Below are 3,920 nucleotides of genomic sequence, written 5' to 3'. Positions count from 1 at the left end.
ATAATCCCTGCAAGTTTTCAACTATATTGGTCAACCAAATGTATCCTCAAAAATAAGATAACAGTGGAGGTTAATTATACGGGTGGGGTTAAAACTATATTCAACAGTGTACGGGGTGATTCATATTAAGCTAACGTTTTTACGGGGTGGTGTCATTTGATTTTAATATATGAACTCGTCAAATGACCGGATTCTTGTAGGTATAAAAGAACATTGTACCTCATACAACATGAAATTAGTAAAAGTGAACTAAGGAATGATAATAATTGTATATATTGTATATATAATTTGAGTACGAAATATTGGCTCCCGAATGAAAGTTAGGTCAAAAGCTTCAATTCTAGAGCTCTGGCCTCCGGCCAATAGAAATCAAGGATTACTCACCAAATTAGGGCCAAGATATACAACCTTTCCTCCACTCTTCCCTCCTAATCATGAAACAACTCTAGGAAACCCTACTAAAAAACCTAAAGAAAAAAAATGGTGAAAAAGCGACGAGATACACAACCTGCTCCAACACCTTTTTTAACACCATATGAAGCCTGTCATAATCGCTATTTGCGAGCCAACATAATCAGAAGAAAACACCAGCTCCCGAATCATCTATCATCCATCAGTCAAGGTTGGTAAATCCACACTTCCGTTCCTTCTCACTCACATATTATTTTTTTCCATGATCAGATTCTTTTTCATAAATTAACTTGATCGTATTTTTTAACATGCAATCTGATCCGATGCACGGGGTTAAGCTATCAACTACAAGATCTTATTTTAACTTGATCAGATTTTTTTCATATATTAACTTGATCGTATGTTAGGTACTTTTTTTACATGCAATCCGATCTGATGAACGGGGTTAAGCTATCAACTACAGGATCTTATTTTATATTACATGATCTTATTTTATATTACGTGATCATATTATAAATCCATATACTAAATGGTGTGATCTTATTGTATATTACGTGATTGTATGTTAGGTATTTGATCATATTATAAAGCCAACATTAATGATAACTATGATCTGATATTGTACATTCTTACATAATAGGTATGGACGAGCAAATCAAACAGCGTATACTACGTAGGCTATTCAACTATAAAAAAATTCGTGCCAGGGAGAACAGGAGGCTTCGCAAACAACTTCTCGGTACTAAGAGACCAGCGCAACGGTATAGGTTTCTGGACGATGAAATACCACTAGAATCCAGCTCAGATGATGATAGTAGTTCTGATTACGACGACTCAGATGAAGATGACATATACCAAATATCCCAGAGTCGAGATGTTGAGCATTCTATAAGTAAGATCAAATTATATCAGGTTTCACTAACTTACATCAGATATAAATCATCAACTGTGTATTTGGGAATATCAAATGTTGCTCAATATGCCTCTAATACTTTGTAAATTTGGGACATTTTCACAGGATTAGCTATCAAGAAATCGGATTTCGGCGCACCAGCTCATACATGCAAGCATTGTGTTACCCTCATCTTACACCGGAGGCCAAAGATATATGATGCAACACTATCAAGATGCTATTGCAATCTATAGGAAAATTGGTGTTCCGGATATCTTTATAACTTTCACCTGCAATCCCAAATGGAAGGAAATTATAGAAGCTCTAGCTCACATACAAGGTCAGCGACTAGAAGATAGACCCGATATCGTTGCTAGGGTATTCAAGATAAAATTAAAGCATTTGATGGAAGTTCTCCCAAAGGGAACACATTTTGGGAAAGTCAAAGGAGGTAATTTTAAATTTATTTGGTTGCATACTATATTCTGTGTTGTTTAACTTCGTACTAATTTGTATATTTTTGTATCTACAACAATCTACACTATAGAATTTCAAAAGAGGGGCTTACCACATGCCCACATTTTATTGTTTCTGGATAAGAAGGATAAACCAGAGACACCATCCGATATTAATAGAATTGTCACAGCAGAGATACCTGACAAGGAGAAGGTTCCTGATGGATAAATGTTGTTGTCAACTACATGCTGCATGGACCCTGTGGACTTTTAGAAGATGGTTCACCGTGCATGAAAAACGGGGTGTGCTCAAAACAATATCCAAAAGATTTCAGCCGCGAAACCAATGTTGACAAATATGGTTATCCAGTTTACAGGAGACGTGATAACGACAGAATTTCCAACAAAAATGGTATTGATATGGATAATACGTGGGTTGTTCCTCATAACAGGGATTTGATAGTTATGTTTGATGCCCACATCAATGTTGAGGTATGCAATTCAAGAGGGGCATTGGTTAAATACTTATTCAAATACATCAACATGGGTAAAGATCGAGTTACTACTATTCTCGAAAAAGATCCAAATTTGAATGAAGATACAGGGGAAGAGGAAGTATTAATTGATGAAATAAATAATTACTTGGATTGTCGGTATATATCTGGGGCAGACCGTGTTGGAGGATTTTCGATTTCGACATTCAGTTCCGTGATCCATCATTGGAGCGACTACCATACCATTTGGAGGGTGAACACCGGGTAATATTTTTCTCTTTCCTTACATTACGTATAAAATCCAGACTTGATAGTTTCCGCATATAATTTTTTTTTTTTAATAAACTAATCCTATTGTAACAATGAACAGATCACTGTCGCACTCATGAACGACAGTGACATTTATATTTTTGGATTTGTGATTATTTGATCACGTTTTCTCCTATAAAAACCAGGTAATATATCGTGATACGGACGATGTAGAAGATGTATTGGATAATCCAAGCTCCAATGTCACGAAATTTCTAGAATGGTTCGAAGCAAACAAGAAGTATCCAGAAGCAAGAGAGTTGACTTACGCAGATTTTCCATCTGAATTTGTATGGGACAAACAATTGAAAGAGTGGCGACCAAGGCAAAGAGGGAATACAGTCGGTAGACTATACAATGCTCACCCGAGTTCAGGAGAAAGATATTTTCTCCGAATCATATTGAATGTGTGCAAGGGGGCAAGAAGTTATTCTGAGTTTAAAACTGTTAAGGGAACCACTTATACAACTTTTAGAGACACATGTGCAGCTCTTGGATTGCTATCGGACGACAACGAATGGCACGCTGGTCTGCAAGAAGCATCAACATACAGCACAGGTGACTTATTGCGCCAGATGTTTGTCATAATGTTGATTTTTTGTGAAGTAACCGATCCAAAAAAATTATGGGAAAAAAATTGGAGTTTGTTAGCCGAAGGAATTCAGCACATGGATTACATTTGGAACTTCCTGAATCCCAGTTAAAAAACCTCACCTTGGTTGACATCGAAGAATTAATGAAGAGAAATGGTAGAACTCTTGCTGAGTTCCCGTCCATGCCTATCCCAGAAAAGGAAAAAGAGTATGCTTATAAAAATAAATTAATAAAGGAAGAGCTCGATTACGATAAGGAGAAACTAAGGAATCAGCATATTAGCCTGAAGAATGGTCTTAACTCGATACAAATGGAAATATTTGATGTTGTTAGCTAGTCTATTTAACAAGGTAACGGTGGTTTATTCTTTGTTTATGGGAATAGTGGCACTGGGAAAACTTATCTTTCGAACACTATAATAACCGGTCTACGTGTAAAATCCAAGGTTGTTTTGGCAGTTGCATCGTCTGGTATAGCATCATTGTTGCTTCCCGGAGGAAGGACTGCACATTCTCGGTTCAATACCAATAACTTTGGAAGATAATTCCACGTGCGATGTTAGTCAAGGAACTCAGTTGGCAAGGTTGATATGTAAAGCTGAAATAATAATTTGGGATGAAGCACCGATGATTCACAGGCATGCTTTTGAATCTCTAGAGCGAACTTTCATAGATCTCATGAATCCGAGCAAGGACAAGACGAAAGAAAAATTGTTTGGAGGAAAAAATCTGCTACTAGGAGGTGACTTTAGACAGATATTACCAG

This window comes from Papaver somniferum, chromosome 8, assembly GCF_003573695.1.
Source record: "Papaver somniferum cultivar HN1 chromosome 8, ASM357369v1, whole genome shotgun sequence".
Taxonomy (NCBI): domain Eukaryota; kingdom Viridiplantae; phylum Streptophyta; class Magnoliopsida; order Ranunculales; family Papaveraceae; genus Papaver; species Papaver somniferum.
This window is presented reverse-complemented; position numbering follows the sequence as displayed.